Genomic DNA, 20,457 nt, shown 5'->3' on the forward strand with positions numbered 1-20,457 from the left:
ATGCTTCCTGAGCTGGTTATAATAAAGTTCTTTTATAATATACCTCTTAGGAGATTCCTCCTCCATTTTTTTTGGGAGGAGAGATATTGTTTTGGGAGAAGAGTCCATGTTTTTTAATCCATCAGATTTAGTCAAGGCCACAAGACTTGAAGAAAGAATTTGGTGGTAATATTTATCCTGGGAAAACATTTTATTGATAAATTTCAGATACATCCTACTGCAAGGGAAGTTTCTTTTCTCTTTCAAATGAGATGGGTGTTTTACAATCTTCATTTTCAGATGAAGAAATTGAAGCCCAGAAAAATAAAGTAACCAAATTCACACAGTTAAACCCTAATCGTTATGACCATCAAGTGGTTTGGAGGACATTTTGTATGACATTTCAGCTTAGATGAGAGAGTAGCTCAGTGCGGGTGAGGGTGGGGGGAGATTCCTTGGAGCCAACACTCAAGCTTAGAAATTCATGTCTGAATATCCCTTTAGGGCTTTTGTTTCCTCATATTGGTTCTCAAGAGGTCAGAATGGCACAGAGATACTGAGTTCCTTGGGTCAGCTGAGGAGAGGAAAGAGTCAGCTCTTCCTTGGAAAAGTCACAGAAGTTAGTGTGCTGAGATGCACTTGGCATCACAGCAGTGACTGCATGCAGCTGCCAGGTGCTGAAGGTCGAACCCAGGTAACTGCGTCTAGTAGTTACCAGATACGGCTTTAACAACAAATGGCTTAAAACAACAGAAATTTATTCTCTCATAGTTCTGGAGGTCAGCAGTCTGAAATCCGTCTCACTTAACTGAAATCAAAGTGTTGGCAGGGCTTTGCTCTCTCTGAAGGCTCTAGGGGAGAATCTGTTCCTTGCCTCTTCCAGCTGATGGTGGCTGCCAGGATCCCTTGGCTTGTAGCCGCATCACTCCAGTCTCTGCCTCCATGGTCACATTGCTTTCTCCTTTTCTGTCTGTGTCAAATGTCCCTCCACCTCCCTCTTATGTGCTTACATTTAGGGCCCACCCAGAAAATCCTGCATAATCTCCCCATGTTGTGATCCTTAACTGAATCATACCTCCAAAGACCCTTTTTCCTGATGAGGTGACATTTACAGGTTCCAGGGATTAGGACCTGATATCTTTGGGGCCGGTATGGAGCCCATCATATACTGAGCCTGGATCCATCATGCTGACATCATTTATTTATGGCTGACAAAGGACAAGGCTGTGGGCAAGAGGTCAGGAGACGAGAGCCTTTCTGTTCTCTAGACGTGGGGAGAAATGTCATAATCACTGTCTGGCAGAACAAAAGACCAAAGGAAAAAGCTTAAGCAATACTCAGCTCCAGAGTGACCACATGGCATGATTACTGCTGAGTTTGTTTATGAGAGGAAAGAAAGCAGCCATGTTGGGAGACTTGTGTGGTTTTCATATCCTGGAAGTTATGTAGAAATAGTTGGACAGGAATGAGTTATTCAGGAGTATAAAACAATTTTTTTTTATCTCTGACTTTTTTTTTTAACGTTTTTATTGGAGTATAATTGCTTTACATTGTTGTGTTAGTTGCTGCTGTATAACACAGTGAATCAGCTATACGTATACATATATCCCCATATCCCCCTCCTCTTGCGTCTCCCTCCCACCCTCTCTATCCCACCTCTCTAGGTGGTCACAAAACATGAGCTGATCTCCCTGTGCTATGGGACTGCTTCCTAGTACCTATTTTACATTTGGTAGTGTATATATGTCAATGCCACTCTCTCACTTCGTCCCAGCTTACCCTTCCCCCTCCCCGTGTCCTCAAGTCCATTCTCTATGTCTGCTTCATTCCAGTCCTGCCCCTAGTTTCTTCAGAACCATTTTCTTTTCTTTTTAGATTCCATATATATGTGTTAGCATATGGTATTTGTTTTTCTCTCTCTGACTTACTTCACTCTGTACGACAGACTCTAGGTCCATCCACCTCACTACAAATAACTCAATTTCGTTTCTTTTTATGGCTGAGAAATATCCCATTGTATATATGTGCCACATCTTCTTTATCCATTCATCTGTTGATGGACACTTAGATTGCTTCCATGTCCTGTCTATTGTAAATAGAGCTGCAATGAACATTGTGGTACATGACTCTTTTTGAATTATGGTGTTCTCAGGGTATATGCCCAGTAGTGGGATTGCTGGGTCATATGGTAGTTCTATTTTTAGTTTTTTAAGGAACCTCCATACTGTTCTCCATAGTGGCTGTATCAATTTACATTCCCACCAGCAGTGCAAGAGGGTTCCCTTTTCTCCACACCCTCTCCAGCATTTATTGTTTATAGATTTTTTGATGATGATACCTCATTGTAGTTTTTATTTGTATTTCTCTAATGGTTAGTGATGTTGAGCATCCTTTCATGTGTAAAACGATTTCTTGTTCAAACAGACTACAAACTTTGAGTGGTTAAAAAATCTTCCCCGAGAGGAGAAATGTAAAATACCCTTAATGTTATTAATGTGGCCCTTTGGGGACAAAGAATCACATCATCCCCAGTCTCTTGTTGATTTTATCCCATGGAGCCTGGTTGTTGAGGAGGAGCTGTGAAGTTGAAGCATCCGGCCATGGTAACTGAACAACGTGGTGAGGAAGTGTACTCCTTCCTGACTTCATTCATGAGTCAGGAAGGGGGATGAAGATGCCTGGTTAGTGGAAGCTACACATTCTTGTCCATTTACTTGCTTTAGATGAAAGAACATACCACAATATTGCTCCCCTCCCACCCGCCCCTCCCAAATAAATAACATTAGCCAGCCTGGATCTTCTCCCATAAATTGCAGAAACATCAGTAGCAAGGACAGCAGAGAAGCTTCCCTGCCTTCCCAACACCTGAGAAGTGGGGTGAGGTTTTTCATTGAGATTTTCCTAATGCAGGTCAAGGGCATTTCTAAGCTTCCTACGGGACTTGGTGATTATTTTAAGGATTGAAAATACTTTTTTTCTTACATGACCACCTATCACCTTTCAAAATTCTGGGACTCCTTGAAGGCCCAAGTGTCTTACCTCTCTTCTCCTCTTTCCTTCTTCCTCTCTGACCATCCTAAATAATTCATACAATCAAGTAGTTTCCAGACATGATGTTCAGGTAAAAATTCTTACCCAGCCCCAGTTATCTAACAGAGCCCTGAAAGCTGCTGATTCTAGAATAGAACTACTCAAATTTAGGTTGATCATCATCAAGATGAATGGCTAGACTAGAAGCAGTTTAAAAGATTTCTTCCTGTATCCCCAACTCAGTGACCTTCCAGCCAGCATCCTATGGGATGCTAAACACTTTCTATAACCTGTTCATTCCTTTTGCTTAAATGAGAAACATCAACCTTGGTGTTTCTTGTTGAAGGGCTATGCATTGGGGCACCCTGTCTTATTAAACTGTTAGAGCATACCAATGCCTGTGGCATTTTTTTTTTCCTTTTCCAAAGGCAGCTCTGACTAGTACAATTCCATTCCAGGGCACAACAATAGCAAAATTGAATTGTCTTGTGACTTCCTGCCCCACCAGTGACAGTTTCAGACAAGACCAGTCTCAAGGACCTGGTCGGTTGCCACCTTTATCTTTCTCAAGGCTGCATTGTGGAAATAATATTCCTTTTCTGGCACATAAATGCCTTTTCACCCCTGCCCTTTCAAAGCCCAGTTTTCCCCAAACCACCAAGAAATTAACGTGCACTTGTCCTCCACATGGTGTAGGACATTTGTACCCTCCTTGATTGTATTTCTATTAGAAATAGAAATATTTCTATTTCTATTGTAGCTGATTTAGTAACCAGGCCTAGGATATTGACAATTGGATTTGTTCAATCGCCAGTTAACAGTAAACTCATTGAAACCTTCCAAATACTTTCCATTTTCCTGGACCCCACTCAGACCCCACATTTAGAATGAAGCTGTCCGTTAAACTCCTGGCTGTAAAGTGACGTTGTACTGTGAGGTCCTCTTACTCATTGGTACAGAGGCACCACAGGGCCTCCTGTTCCTCTATGGCAGCACACCGACCTGTTGGAGCTGGGGGAACTGGCAAGTATCCCTCACAGTTTTCAACAGATAGTGATTTTCATTTGAACTGATTCAGCAGGGACACATATACCCACATAGGAGAAATACTGGGATCTCTTGACTGGTGCTTATAGGGTGAAAAATATATTCAATATAATTATTTTTCCACAATATAAACTGCAAGAAAGAGAGGCTAGATACTCCTATTTTGGTGGGCTAGGAGAACTCCTAGCCTGATGGGGACAAACAGAAAAAAAGAGAGAAAAAATATTGTATCAGCATGAGTTAAACACAAGGATGACCACATGTCCAGTTTTCTCATTCTGTCCCAGTTTATACTTATTGTTCAGCAATAATTATCTATAGCACCTTTTTTAGCGCTTCAAGTATCTTGGTTTAGATATGAAATTATATAATCACCCCAGTTAAACAAAGGTTGAGAGACACAGGTCTGATACGACCTCCAAAACAGTTCCCAAAGGTGTTATTTTCAAGTTCGATGTCTCGGAGGAACGTTTGGGTTAGCAGGATGGCTTCCCGACAAATTAAATCCCACTTTTGATCATGCTGCTAACAGATACAAAGGAAACAGGTTGACAAGAACCAAATACAGTTTTTGCAGCTGAAACATTTAGATATTATTATAAAGGAGAGTGATGGGAGCCCTGCAGTAAAGAAGAGAAGGCTTACAAAATCTATTAGGAGTGCTTTCTTTGGACACTGGATATCTACTCTTTGGTGACTGTTTCTTAGTTATCTTAACTCATTAACACAGTATGAGTTGGATAACTTAGTTCTAACTTGATTCTAATTTCTTTCTCCTGCAAGGAGATGGGGGCATAGTTGAAGACAAAGCCTTGCTTGGCGTCCACATTCAGTTGGGTCATATGGTTGTTCCTCGATTGGTCACATGGAGGACTTGGCATGGTCTATTCCAGAGAAAAGCTGGCCGAGTAGCTTTGTCTCTCTCTCATCCATCGATCTGGCTAACAATATGTTGGAACATGAGTCTCAATTGGTCATTCGGTTTTTCAACTCATGCATGAGAAACTATGATTTAAACAACTAAAGCAACAACAACAGCATCAAAACAAGATCAATGCTTGCAGCCAAGTTGTTTGAATGACCACTGCCCGTTTATTTTTCTCCTGCTAAAATCTCATCACTGCACTTTGACATGTTAATTCCCTTCCTCCCGTTTGGTTTGTAAGCAAAGAAACAAGGTGACAACCCATCCACAGCTGCTGTCAGGAAACCATCACAGCCAGTGTGGGTCCTGATGGACACCAGTTGTCTGATGGTGATTCTTCCCAGTATGTTAAAAAAAACCCCACAAAACTGTACTTTTTTGTTTCAGTTAGTTTTACAGGCGTTTCAAGCTGGAGCCTGCATTTTTCTGTGGTAAGCTCACCTTACCACCCTCAGGATTCCCCTGGAGGTCTCACTAACCTCGGCCACATTCATATTTTATGTGAGCTGAGCTGTACGAGCTTGATGCTGCCGTTTGTTTTTTCTTGCATTGAAGTAATTTGCTTTTCCCTTTCTGTGACCCTGGGTTTCAACAACTTGAAGCTGGCCTACAAACTGAGAGATGAGAAAATAGGCTTTAAGGTTATCACATCACAGATATATGCTATCTAAAAACTGAAGAGATACTGACATTGCTTTGTTTGAGTCAACACAGATGCCAAGTTATTTGTCCTTCATCAGTGTGGTTCTTGGGAATCCTTGGTGAATGAAATACTTTCCTAGGAGGTTGGGTCTCATTGACAATGTTTGGAATTAAGTGCTAGTTGTGTCAAAGTGAGTCTTTAAAAAGATGGTCAACTCCATTTCTATTTTATGTAGTTTTCAACATCTGTCTTCATTTTTCCTCTAATATGCATAAGTATTCTGAATACGTTTGACAATTTCTGTGGACTGACTCAGAACAAAGGAAGTTTGGTTAAATAGTAAAAGAAAAATTCTTTGAAAGTTTTTCTTTTGCTTGTTCTCTGCTCTTTTAGTATACAAATGCCTGGAAAAAAAAATAGACCATTATCTATATGGTTTGGTTCAGGGTAACAGAAAAGTTGCTCTGAATTAAACATTTCTGTCTTATTGGCCTACTGGGACACTTAAAAATCCCAGCCTTTAGACCACACACTCTTAATTGTGGCATGTGGGTTTATAGGAGTTGAAATTAAAAAACCTACAGAAGGTTATTTAACAGTTCCAACTTCTCTCCTTCAGATTCAGGCCTTTTGGCCAAAAATGGTGACAATTGGGTTAAGACATTAAAGGCTTTTGTCTAAATACCAATCTTGGTGGTGGTCGTGGAGGGGCAACAGTGCACATGCCACCAGCAGTCGTGATGGCCTTACTGGGAACTCACTTATTGACTAACCCAGTCACAGGAAGGCCGTGTTGAGCAGGATAATAAAAGGAAGAGGGAAGGGACAAGGAGAAGGACCTGAATTGTCCAGTCACATGATTTCCCTTATGTTGTCCTAAAGGAGTGTGGATAAGGTTCATGAAAATATGCCCCTGAAAAATCCAAGTGACTTTATCCATTGTTTAAAATTTATTTTTAATCTTTTAACAACCTTATTGAGATATGTCACATGCCATATCATTTATCCATTTAAAGTGTGCAATTTAATGGTTTTTAGTGCATTAAAAGGGTTATGCCACCTTCATTTAGGACTCTGCTTATCTTGTCATCTTGTCCTCTCCTCTCTCTGCAATGCTCTTGCCCCAGATATGGGTTCATTCCCTCCTCATTGCTCAACTCTTTGCTCAGATGTCACCTGTAAGGAACTCAGAGCTTTCCCTCCATCTAAAATACCACTGCTGTCCATTGTGCCCTCTCCTCCCAGCTTTATTTTGTCTACAGCCCTAGTGATGGCCTGACTGGAGCTCTCTGACATTTTCTCTTTTGTTTATAGTCTGCAGTCCTCAGCTCTCCCAGGGCAGAAACTTCGTCTCATCCTTGCTGCTTCCTCAGTTCCTGAGCCCCGGCCTGGCTACAGTTAGGGACTTGAGGGAGGAGCAAGTGTGGATGGCTGTCCTCTCCGCACCCTCCTGTAGGTGTTGGAGGAGGAGAAGTGATTGGAGCAGCAGCTAAAGAGAACGGCCAGCTCACCGCCACTCGCCACTGGGCTAAACCCCTCCCGACACTGGCCCCGGGAATGGATGCTGCCACCGCCACCAGGAGCTGCCCAACATGGAGAAGGCCGAGAGAGCTGGGCCTGGGGTTCTGGGAACTTGAGTTCTCACTTTCCGTATCTGGAATTCCTCTGAAATTACCTGGCCTCTCTGAGACTCTGTGAGAGGAGGATATTGGACCTCCGACTCCTCGTAGTTCTGACACTCTGGAATTCTGACAGAATTCTCTGATCGGGCGCGTAATTGAACACATACAGGTAAAGTGTACCTGGAAGCACCCCATCTTTAATAAACCCTGTCTCTATGGCTAACTTTGCCATATTAAGCTGCATTTCTCTCTTCCTTCTTCTCCATTCCCACCACACTCTTTTTTTTTTTTTTTAAGAGAATTTATTTCCATGGCTATATAGTGTTTCATTAATCTTTTTTTTTAAAATTAATTTTGTAAGTGAAATAGGGAGCATTTTATTTTCTTTTAAAATTTTATTTATTTATTTTATTTATGGCTGTGTTGGGTTTTCGTTTCTGTGTGAGGGCTTTCCCTAGCTGTGGCAAGCGGGGGCCACTCTTCATCGTGGTGCGCGGGCCTCTCACTATCGTGGCCTCTCTTGCTGCGGAGCACAGGCTCCAGACGCGCAGGCTCAGTAGTTGTGGCTCACGGGCCCAGCCGCTCTGCGACATGTGGGATCCTCCCAGACCAGGGCTCGAACCCGTGTCCCCTGCATTGGCAGGCAGATTCTCAACCTCTGCACCACCAGGGAAGCCCCCCACCACACTCTTTTTTAAGAATGGACTTTTTTTTAAATTGAAGTATAGTTGATTTACAATGTAGTGTTAATTTTTGCTGTACAGCAAAGTGATTCAGTTATACATAGATATACATTCTTTTCCATTATGGTTTATCACAGGATATTGAATATAGTTCCCTGTGCTATACAGTAAGACCTGTTGTTTATCCATCCTATGTATAATAGTTTGCATCTGCTAATCCCAAACTACCAATCCATCCTTCCCCTCCCCACCCTCCCCCTTGGCAATCACAAGTCTGTTTTCTATGTCTGTGAGTCTGTTTTTGTTTTAGGTTCATTGGTGCCATATTTTAGATTCTACTTTAGATTCTATAAGTGATATATGTGGTATTTGTCTTTCTCTTTCTGACTTACTTCAGTTAGTATGATAATCTCTAGTTGCATCCATGTTGCTGCACATGGCATTATTTCATTCTTTTTTATGGCTGAGCACTATTCCATTGTATATATGTACCACATCTTCTTTATCCATTCATCTGTTGATGGACATTTAGGTCGTTTCCATGACTCAGCTATTGTAAATAGTGCTCCTATGAACATTGGGGTGCATGTATCTTTTATTTTTTTAACATCTTTATTGGAGTATAATTGCTTTGCATGTATCTTTTTGAATTATAGTTTTGTCTAGGTATATTCCCAGGAGTGGAATTCTGGATCATATGGTAATTCTATTTTTAGTTTTTTGAGGAACCTCCATAACTGTTTTCTATAGTGGCTGCACCAATTTACATACCCACCAATATTTTAGGGAGGTTCCCTTTTCTCCACACCCTCTCCAGAATTTGTTATCTGTAGACTTTTTAATGTTGGCCATTCTGAACGGTGTGAAGTGGTACCTCATTGTAGTTTTGATTTGCATTCCTCTAATAATTAGTGATGATGAGCATCTTTTCACCTGCCTATTGGCCAGGATGGACCTTTCTAATGCTTGGGGTCTTCAACTCATATGGTAGAAGAAGGGGCAAAATAAAAATTATGCTTTGGCTGTGCTATTTGAGCTGGAGCTAAATCTGAGTAAAAGCTTCATCTGTGAGTTTACAAACATACAATTAAGGCTCTTACAGTTATCTAAATCCACTTTCTTGCCTTATAATTTTATGGTTAGAAGCATTACAGTTGTTTTTAGATTTTCATTATAACTTCAGTGGCCACAGACTGAACCAAATAGTGTTTGTTTATTTGTGTAACAAATTATGCCCCTCAGCTAACTTTACTGTGTAATTTGCATTGGGTGTGCATTTCGCAAAAAAAAGTATACATTGGTCTGAGGTTCTCCTCCTCCTTTTCTTCTCTCTTCTTCCCAAAAGCAGCACTGACAATAGAAAATTGGAAAATAAAATGCACATCTGGGCATTTTACTTATGTGTGTACAACACACATGCCTCCAGATAGACAAACTCGTAGACAGAGAATTATACAAAAGATATCCAAATTCAAATTCCATTAACATTGATGCTGGGTAAACTTGGGGAAGTCAGCCTGCTTCACTGAGTTTTTATTCACATTTAGCTCCAGCATCAAAACACATGTGAAGCACACTTTTGATAAATGACAGAGATTTTTGTGTATAACCAGAAAATAGTCCTCTGAGTTGCTACTGAGTTCAAAGAAGAAAGTTTCTGAAATTCCATTTCCAATTATGAGGTGCTTTCTAAATACATGGTAGAGGTGACTAGAGTAATAGCAAATGAGCACTCTCCATCTCAGCAGGGTGAAATTTGTTTCAAGGTAAATTTTTAAAAATCTGCATGTATGGAATTTGCATCTCAGAATGAATAGGATAAACTTCTTGCCATCTGTCCATTTGAGATCCTCTATGTGCCAGGACTGCTGCCTACCTGGTTGACCACATAGGGTCCCAGCTAACAGAACTGGGAAGACTCATGATGGAGGTATATTCCTTTTTATGTTCTCTTCTGGTTATTCGTAGCAGTCAATAAATTTCTGTGGAGACCTCATTGCCTGTGGGCATCCAGTGATTTTTGTCCACAGATGATTTTATCCTTAGATGTTACTTTTTCTTTGTTCTCACCTGTGACAAATGGTGAACCAGAGCAAGTGTTAAAGCTGAACTTATTAAAAAGGAATGGAAAACCTGTAATATATTTAAGCAATTTGAATTGATTAGGCACTTGGGTGGGGGTAATTTTTTAGTTCAAAACAACATAGGAAGTCTAAATAAATTATTAGTTCCTTATATATGCCTAGTCTATTCTGGATTCTTGCTGAGATAAAATAATCACAGACATAACTAAAGAATAATGTAAATATGTTACATCAGAATACCTCTTTATAGTTCATATACTGTAACACTTTCAGATAAATCATACCCTGAGAGATCTTGTTTCTGCTATAGATCAGCTGATGACCTTGGCAATATCCTCTTCGTTTAGGTTCTTTAATTTCCCACCTTGGAGGGTGGGAGGAGTAGCTTGGGGTCATCCTTTCAGCAAAGCTCCTTCTAGCTCAGAAAACCCTCTGGGACTGGTAACTTCTACTTTTATTCTCTCTGCTTTGTAGATTAGAAATGAGAGGACTCGCGAGTCTCTTGTGATTGGATAGAATGACTTATTTGAAATTTTTAAGAGAAAAATATGAATTCCCTCCTTCCTTCATTCCACACATGTTGCCAGACTCCTACTCTGTGTCAGGCCCTTTTTTTTTTTCTAAAGCTGAAAATACAGGAGTGACTAAGGTGAACAAAGCCCAGATCTTCTAGCGGGGGAATAGTGACCCCCCTGTGCTGGGCTTCCTGATAAAACTGGGAAGGTCCTGGGTAAACTGGGATCAGTGGGGCACACCAAGTGGGAGAGGCTGAGCATAAAGGAGTTAAAGAATGAGAAAACAAGGTGGTTTCAGAGAGTGACAAGTTTTCTGTAGCAAATCCTCAGGATGACGAATTTGGGGGTGGGAGAGAGTTAGGTTTTAGTGTGGGTGGTCTTCAGGAGGTCTCAGAGGAGATCACATTCACACTCAGTGGGAATGGATGAGAAGGATGCAGACACGTAGAGAGCTGGGGGCTTATGTTCCAGGCAGTGGGAACAGCAAGAGCAGGAGTCTGGGAGGGAAAAGATCTTGGCTTGATTGAGAAATAGAATGATGACCAGGACGGAATGTTCTGGAGGGAGGAGGAGAGGGATAAGGGCTTTGTGGGTGTCGGTAAGGAACTCAGACAATAATAATAATAGCTGATGTTATATTCTGGGCACTCACTCATTTCATTGCATCAATCTTCACGGTCACCCATTTTACAGATAAGGATACTAAGGCACAGGGACTTGAATAAGCAGAGTGTCTCAAGTCACACAGCTTGCCATCGTGGAGCCAAGATTCAACCCCCAACAGATGATGCAGAATTTATACTTGGCACTACACTTAACCGAGGGGAACCCCTTGGTCATCGGGAAGGTGTGTCCCTCCTTCCAAACTCTCCATGCCCACTGGTACCCACCAGTCCCCAGGAGTAAGGACAATCTCGTCATTTCGACGCCCCCTCCCCCAGGCAGCTGCAGTTTTTGCTTAGCCAGTAGCAGACGCAGGAGGAGGCCTCTACAGCTTTTGTGGATTTCCTCCAGCACTGAATGGGGGCAGTTATGAGATGGCTTAGAAATAGTCACTCTGTGTGTAATCAGGTCACTTCACTGAGAAAACATTTTTGTTTCAGCTTCCTTCCTTCTCTTGGTCTTCTCCAGGGAACAGTGTCTCTGACCTTCTAAGTCACAAAGTACAGAGATAATGGGGCACAGCAAGTCAACATAGTCAAAAGAGGGGAGAGTCTGTGGTTAGCATACACACACACACACACACACGAAAACTGTTAAGAGTCACTAGCCAGGGAATCACACTGCAAATATGCTTAGAAAAATATGGCTAAGAGATAGATGGAAATTTTCCTAGTCTGTAACTCTTTGTGGTTGCAAAGATCTCTCTTCTGCTCAGAGCAGAGAAGGAAGAACTCACTCTGCTCTGAGAGAGCACAGAGCATCGCACGAGTGTTTCCTCCCCTTTGGGCCTCTGCTCACATTCAGCCTGGCCTTTGCGGTTTGGATTTACTCTGATGGGCTCACCAGATGTGCAGACAGCGTCAAGACAAGGGGTCTCACACTTTCTTTTCAGACTGCTTAAGTACGAGAGAGACCTTTTCCTATAGGGGAAAAATCATGCCTTCTAATTCGTTAGAGCCAGAGATGAAGAATGAAAGCTACATGGAAAATTCAAAGGATTGGGGTTTTTATTTTGAATTTTTAAATTAATATGGAAGAGATTTAACGAATTGCTCAGGCCCAGAAGTAATGGCCCTAAAAGATACATTTCAGGATCATCTTTTTTTTTTTCCTTTGTCACAGTACACACACTGGCAGCTTAAGATGTGGGAATCAGGAGAAAAATGCAGAACGAATGTCATGTTTTGTTTTAAAACTTTCTCTACTATTGTTTGGTTTTGACATTCAATCTCTTTTCTTCATGAATTCCTAACTTCCTTCAGGCCTAACTATAGTTCTTTGACTTTTACAAACCTACTGACTATACATCCTGTTTAATTATAGCACGGCTCACGTGTCCTGAAGTTATGTTAATGACTAAAATGCCATTGATTAGTAACCAAAGATAGATTTTGTGGAGAAAAAAGGGAAGAGAGGAAATCTTTGGGGTTCAGGCGGGAAAGCTAGACTTCTTTCCTTGGCCTTCTCATCACTGCCCCAGCTGCAGCTCTTCCCAGGTTACTGTAGACAAGGACACACCCCTGGCAATGCAGAATTTGTAGGAGGACTGGCGTGCTCTCTCCTTCTTCCAGTAACACCTTCGCTTCCCTCCGTGTCCCTCTTGCACACTCTTGTGAGTGTCTCAGTTCACACTGAAGCCTTGGTCCTCGCCACTCTGAGGAGCACCGACTGGACTCGGAGCTGATCTGTGTTCTGGTTCCCTCTCTTATCAGCTGTGTGACTTTAGGCAAGTTACTTAACCTCCCTGAGCCTCAGTATTCTTATAAAAAAAGAATGTAACTACAGCCTCAGAGGGTTGTTAGAATTAGCTCAAATATTGTAAGTGAAAGGTAGGCATCTGGTGTTTTTGATTATTATTATCATTTAAAATCTTGAGCTTTGGGTCAAAGTCAGATACAGAGGAAGCTGAGGCACTGGAGGTCTAGAATTACTGGGGTGCGGTATGGCGTGGGTGTGGCAGTGGGGGATGAGTGCGAGCTGGCTCTACCCGGCACTCCCCTCCTTTGCCCTGTGTTGGCATGTGTCGGCTATGTTCCCAATCAGGCGCTACTAGGCTTTTTGGTCCTCTGTCAAAGGGCACATCTGGTTCTGGTGTATGTTCAGCCTGAGGCAAATCTTGAAGGAAGTCTTAAACGTCCGTGGTAAAAGGCACTAGACTCAGAAGTAGAAGAAAGGGATTCTAGTCCCATTCACCAGGTAACCTTGGGTGAGCCATTTCAGAACTCAGGACCCTCCAATATAAAGTTTACATCCTCCATAATACCTCATGTGGTTTCAGAGGGGAAATTAAATAAGGTGATGTGTGTGTGAAACACTTTGCCTACTCTAATAGTAATATCATTAATAATAATGATAAATTGTTTTTTTTCTCCCAAGGCCCAGTGTTCTGATGTCTATTTGCTACCTTCCCAGAGTCTTCTCTTAAAAGCTTTGCTTAAACTTATTAACTGTTCACGTTTTTTTCTTCAGTTTCCTTTCCCTAGACGGCATATCTAATTTATGCACACACGCTGCACACACACACACACATTCACCTGACTTGTCCCGTAATCTTTAGGGTCTTGCTCCCTATTAGTCATCCTGAAGATTAAGTAGCCTGACAGTATTTTCAGAGCTGTTGATGAGTTAATGTAACATAAAACTGCTTTTGGTAGAAAATACCAGACCAGGGGTCAACCAACATTTTCTATAAAGGGCCAGTTAGTAAATAGTTTCAGCTTTATGGGCCATTGGTCTCTGTTAAAATAGCAGCTCTGTTGTTGTAGCAGGAAAGCCACCATTGATGATACAGAAATAAACAGGTGTGGCTGTGTTCCAATAAAACTTTATTTGCAAAAACATTTGATGGGCTTGATCTGGGCTGTGAGTGTAGTTTGCTGACCTCTGCAACAGACAAAAGAATGACAGTAATGGTGGCAAACCCAGATGTTATGGCCAGTTATTAGGAAAGAGCCTTAGAGCAGATGAAGGCTTTGGCAAGTTTTCCCTTCCACTCTTCCCTGCCTGAGTGTCCTGACCTGAGATGACAGCAGGGCTGGGTACAGGTTCTCACCCCAGAACCCCAGAGCTTGCTGAGTCGTTGACTGGCCTGGGGGGTTTTGGAGGGTGGAAATTTACAAGTCGGCTGAGAGCCGTCTCTCTGCCAAGGACTGATTCAGGGTTCAGGGATTAAGCCTCTGGCGTGGGGATTAAACTGGAATTTCATAGGAACAGACGCTAGCGGCACCAGACGCTGGGCTGGGTCTGGTACGGTGTGTGCTGTTGGCTCTGAGAAGGTCCTCAATGCTATTATGGGCATAAAAGTAAAGAAAGAAATGAGGGGTCCTGGTTTTTTGCTTTCAGCCTCGATTTGTGAAAAAATATTTCTACTGAATCTGAGATGAGAACATACTTTGGAAACAACCAAGGAGCATGAAGGAATTTATTCCCAAGGCCAAGAGTGACTAAACTGCTGAGTGTTAAATTCTCAGTAGGGAAGGGATGAAGAGAAGCGTGGGCACAAAACTCACATTTCATCCCGGGCGGCTTTGTTCTGCTGGCTCCATCGTGCTGCTTCCTGTGGTTCTGGAAAATGCCGTCCCCTTCCAGGAGCTCAGTGTGCATGTGCCAGCAGACAGGGTGCTGCTTGTGACCCACGGTCATTGGGTACCTCTTGCTGTTGTCAGGCATCTGGTAAACAGTGCCCTTGAGGGAAGTCTGTGAATGGTAGCGACTGAGGAAGGTGTCTCAGAGCCAGTGCACTGTTTTGTTTTCACATGGGGAACTTGAGACCCAGAGAGGAAGTGAGTGTTCAGAGTCTCACGGATAATTTGTGGCGAGTGGAGGACTTGAATCCAGTCCTCTGGGCTCCTGTCCCAGTGGTCCACTCTGAGGCAGAACTGCACTGCTGCTCTGTGAATCATCACAGAGGGCCATGGTGTCATAGGCACCAGTAGTCCCTTTGAAGCCATATCACAGAACCAAAGGCTCTTTGACCTTGAAACGTAAAGAAGTTTTTGCCTCATTCCATAGATCCAACCTCATCAAATCACATAAAACAACTTTTGTTTACTCTCATGGAGGTTATCTCTGTATTTCCATGTATCAGTCAGGATAGGCTGTGTCATGTTGTGGTAACAAATGACCCCCAAAGCTAAGTGACTTATAAAACCAAAGTTGTATTTCTCACCCAGGCTACCTGCTTGTTGTAAGTTGCTGTGTTTCTGCTCCTCATCTTCTTTCTCCAAGGACTGAGGCTGACAAAGCTGTGTCTATCTCAGGGTTGTGAAACTATGCGTCGCGGGCCAAATCCAGCCTGCCTTCTGTCTCTGTAAATAAAATTTTATTGAAATCTAGACATGGTCATTCATTTACACATTATTTATGTGCTACAACAACAGAATTGAGTAGTTGCAATGGAGACAGTAAAGCCCACAATGCCAAAAATCTTCACTCTCTGGCCTTTGACAGAATAGGTCAGCTGGTCCTTGGCCTATCTGAAATATTGGTGTTTGCCCCCTCTGGCAGAAGGAGAAGAGGCAGTGCAAACTATGGGCTGGTCCTTAAAACTTCTTCCCAGAAGTGACATGTGGTTATTTCTGCTCACATTTCTTATACTCAAGCAAGACACATGACCACTCTTGAGTTCAACAAAGGGGGATAGAAAAATCGATCTAATCCAACCTGATCTGTATTTTATTTGCACACAAATGGACTCTCTTTAACTTAACCAGGAGAAAGATTTATGTGAACGTTATCGGGTAATCACACAATAGATGGGAAGGCTGATGAACAGGCTCCAGAGGGAGCAAGGAAGCATGGCTACAGTCCCACCCCGGGCACGGTCTCTGTAAGCTGTGCCCCTGGCATCACCAGTGCTCCTGTCCCCTGTGCCACTGCCCACTTCCCTAAAGCCACTGTGAGTAACTTTAATTGTAACAACTCCCTCTGTATTCAAAGGGCTGGGTGGATGCTGCTTATTGACCACATGTAAGCCATATAGCCATGTCCTAGCTGTTGAGAGAGCTGGGAAAATGGATATCAAGTTTTTTTCCATCTTCGGAAGGGGGATGGGCCATTATTTACAAAGACTTACAAAGGGAGGAATTTCATCAACATAGGAAATGGTGCTGGAGGAAGAGCATTATCCACACTAATATTCCAGTGCTGGTAGCTGGAGGCTATACAGAGAGTTTGACAAAGCTTGGCATTGCTTTGGGTTCAACTTCTTCACTGACATTTTTGTAGCCTCATCTTTCAGGATGGCTTCAGCAGACAGCAGAGAAGGATCAGAGAGAGGTGGGAGAGCTCTCTTTCTCCTGGTTGTTCCGAAGCCAGAAGGACTTTCTTTATCTGGACTTTTTCTAGTCTCTTCCTCATCACCCATCTTTCCATCCCCACAAAAGTCCTCCATTATTTTGGAAAAAATAAGCTAGAAATCTGTGTTGGCCAGCAGGAGAGAGGGAAGGGCAATGCATATGGAAATCAAGTTGAGTATATTCTGTGTCATTGTTCCCATTAGGTGCTTCTACTGGTGTGAATCATTAGGATTGGATTTGTCTAAGTACCTTCAACCTCAGGGGGTGCAGGCAGGGGTGGTTTGACTAGCTGAGGTAGGGTTTGGTATGGAGAAAGAACCTGCCTTTGGGAGGTGGGGGAGAGAGATAAATTAGAAGTATGGGATTAACAGATACACACCACTGTACATAAAGTAGAAAAGCAACAAGGATTTACTGTATAGCACAGGGAACTATATTCAATTCTGTAATAACCTAAAATGGAAAATAATCTGAAAAAATATATATATAACTGAATCACTTTGCTATACACCTGGAACTAACATAATATTGTAAAGCAACTATACTTCAACTGGAAAAAAAAAAACAGCACCTGTCAGGTGGAAGCCAGGGAGCTCACTCCAACCAGGGCTCACTTTTACAAAGGGCCTGCAATTGGAACCCTTGAGTTCATATGCAAATGAAATTGTGTATGGTTTAAAAGATTGAATGAGAATGATGTAAAACTTTGGATCTCATTCTCAGACCTAACTCTCTACAAACTTTTAGGATGAATCTTCTGTGTTGAGCAGCATAATTATATTACAATTGTACTGAATCATACTTTTGCATTAAAAATATTAACGTTTGATGCAAATATGTAATGTTAAACTCTATTTTGGTATTCCTTCATTTTTTTTAACATGTTTATTGGAGTATAATTGCCCCACAATGCTGTGCCAGTCTCTGCTACAAAACAAAGTGAATCAGCCACATGCATACATATATCCCCATATCCCCTCCCTCTTGTGTCTCCCTCCCACCCTCCCTATCCCACCCCTCTAGGTGGTCACAAATCACCCAGCTGATCTCTCTGTGCTATGCAGCTGCTTCCCACTAGCTATCTATTTTACATTTGGTAGTGAATATATGTCCATGCTAATCTCTCACTTCTTCCCAGCTTGAAATTCCCCCTTCCCGTGTCCTCAAGCCCATTCTCCACGTCTGCATCTTTATTCTTGTCCTGCCCCTAGGTTCATCAGAACCATTTTTTTTTTTTTTTTTAGATTCCATATATATGTGTTAACATACAGTATTTGTTTTTCTCTTTCTGACTTACATCACTCTGTATGACAGACTCTAGGTCCATCCACCTCACTACAAATAGTTCAATTTCGTTTCTTTTTATGGCTGAGTAATATTCCACTGTATATATGTGCCATATCTTCTTATCCATTCATCTGTCAGTGGACACTTAGGTTGCTTCCATGTCCGAGCTATTGTAAACAGTGCTGCAATGAACATTGTGGTACATGTCTCTTTTAGAACTATGGTTTACTCAGGGTATATGTCCAGTAGTGGGATTGCTGGGTCATATGGTAGTTCTAATTTTGGTTTTTTAAGGAACCTTCATACTGTTCTCCATAGTGGCTGTATCAATTTACATTCCCACCAACAGTGCAAGAGGGTTCCCTTTTCTCCACACCCTCTCCAGCATTTATTGTTTATAGATTTTTTGATGATGGCCATTCTGACCGGTGTGGGGTGATACCTCATTGTAGTTTTGATTTGCATTTCTCTAGTGATTAGTGATGTTGAGCATCCTTTCATGTGTTTGTTGGCAATCTGTATATCTTCTTTGGAGAAATGTCTATTTAGGTCTTCTGCCCATTTTTGGATTGGGTTTTTTGTTTTTTTGATATTGAGCTGCATGAGCTGCTTGTAAATTTTGGAGATTAATCCCTCATCAGCTGCTTCATTTGTAAATATTTTCTCCCATTCTGAGGGTTGTCTTTTTGTCTTGTTTATGGTTTCCATTGTTGTGCAAAAGCTTTTAAGTTTCATTAGGTCCCATTTGTTTATTTTTGTTTTTATTTCCATTTCTCTAGGAGGTGGGTCAAAAAGGATCTTGCTGTGATTTATGTCATAGAGTGTCCTGCCTATGTTTTCTTCTGAGAGTTTGATAGTGTCTGGCCTTACATTTAGGTCTACAATCCATTTTGAGTTTATTTTTGTGTATGGTGTTAAGGAGTGTTCTAATTTCATTCTTTTACATGTAGTTGTCCAGTTTTCCCAGCACCACTTATTGAAGAGACTGTCTTTTCTCCAATGTATATTTTTGTCTCCTTTGTGAAAGATAAGGTGACCATATGTGCATGGGTTTATCTCTGGGCTTTCTATCCTGTTCCATTGATGTATATTTCTGTTTTTGTGCCAGTACTATACTGTCTTTATTACAGTAGCTTTGTAGTATAGTCTGAAGTCTGGAAACCTGATTCCTCCAGCTCCGTTTTTCTTTCTCAAGATTGCTTTGGCTATTCAGGGTCTCTTGTGTTTCCATACAAATTGTGAAATTTTTTCATTCCAGTTCTGTGAAAAATGCCATTGGTAATTTGGTAGGGATTGCATTGACTCTGTAGATCGCTTTGGGTAGAATAATCATTTTCACAATGTTGATTCTTCTAATCCAAGAACATGGTATATCTCTCCATCTATTTGTATCATCTTTAATTTCTTTCATCAGTGTCCTATAGTTTTCTGCATACAGGTCTTTTGTCTCCCTAGGTAGGTTTATTCCTAGGTATTTTATTCTTTTCATTGCAATGGTAAATGGGAGTGTTTCCTTAATTTCACTTTCAGATTTTTCATCATTAGTGTATAGGAATGCAGGAGATTTCTGTGCATTAATTTTGTATCCTGCTCTTTACCAAATTCATTGATTAGCTCTAGTAGTTTTCTGGTAGCATCTTTAGGATTCTCTATGTATAGTATTATGTCATCTGCCAACAGTGACAGTTTTACTTCTTCTTTTCCAATTTGGATTCCTTTTATTTCTTTTTCTTCTCTGATTGCCATGGCTAGGACTTCCAAAACTATGTTGAATAGTAGCGGTGAGAGTGGGCAACCTTGTCTTGTTCCTGATCTTAGAGGAAATGGTTTCAGTTTTTCACCGTTGAGAATGATGTTGGCTGTGGGTTTGTCATATATAGCCTTTATTATGTTGGGGTAGGTTCCCTCTATGGCTACTTTCTGGGGAGTTTTTATCATAAATTGGTGTTGAATTTTGTTGAAAGCTGTTTCTCCATCTATTTAGATAATTATATGTTTTTTATCCTTCAGTTTGTTAATGTGGTGTATCACACTGATTGATTTGCATACATTGAAGAATCCTTGCATCCTGAGATAAACCCCAGTTGATCATGATGTATGATCCTTTTAGTGTGCTGTTGGATTCTGTTTTCTAATATTTTGTTGAGGATTTTTGCATCTATATTCATCAGTGATATTGGCCTGTAGTTTTCGTTTTTTGTGACATCTTTTTCTGGTTTTGGTATCAGGGTGATGGTGGCCTCCTATAATGAGTTTGGGAGTGTTCCTCTCTCTGCTATATTTTGGAAGAGTTTGAGAAGGATAGGTGTTAGCTCTTCTCTAAATGTTTGATAGAATTTGCCGTGAAGCCGTCTGGTCCTGGGCTTTTTTTCTTTGAAGATTTTTAATCACAGTTTCAATTTCAGTGCCTGTGATTGGTCTGTTTATATTTTCTATTTCTTCCTGGCTCAGTCTTGGAAGTTTGTGCTTTTCTAAGAATGTGCCCATTTCTTCCAAGTTGTCCATTTTATTGGCATAGGGCTGCTTGTAGTAAACTCTCATGATCCTTTGTATTTCTGGAGTGTCAGTTGTTACTTCTCCTTTTTCATTTCTAATTCTATTGATTTGAGTCTTTTCCCTTTTTTTCTTGATGAGTCTGGCTAATGGTATATCAATTTTGTTTATCTTCTCAAAGAACTAGCT

Source organism: Balaenoptera borealis (assembly GCF_965194805.1).
Source record: "Balaenoptera borealis genome assembly, chromosome: 8".
Classification (NCBI taxonomy): domain Eukaryota; kingdom Metazoa; phylum Chordata; class Mammalia; order Artiodactyla; family Balaenopteridae; genus Balaenoptera; species Balaenoptera borealis.